Here is a 395-nt window from a genome sequence, read left to right as displayed (position 1 = left end):
AAAAACACACATTGGGTCTTCTTGACAGTATTAGAAAGAGATACTGAGACATTTATGTTTATTGAATTCAAGGTATTTACCAGAGTATGTACAGGAACATGTTCTTATTCTCTATACAAGAATATTGTACAGAGATTAGAAGCAGTGTGACATAGTTATAAAAAAAAACAACTTTGGGGGTCTAAAGGATCTCAGTTTGAAACTAAATGGTGCCTCTAACCAATTATGAAGCTTTGAAAAGGGATTCAACTTCTCTGAGGCCATGTGGCTAACTGGTAAAAAGAATCTAGTAGTAACATACACTTCCATGAATATGTAAGAGCATTAAAGGAAATAAATGCAAGTGAGGAATTTAGAAGAAGCCTAGAGTGTAATAGAGAATCAGTAGCTCTACT

Source organism: Canis lupus, chromosome 13 (genome assembly GCF_003254725.2).
Source record: "Canis lupus dingo isolate Sandy chromosome 13, ASM325472v2, whole genome shotgun sequence".
Taxonomy (NCBI): Eukaryota; Metazoa; Chordata; class Mammalia; order Carnivora; family Canidae; genus Canis; species Canis lupus.
Note: the sequence above shows the minus strand (reverse complement) of the source record.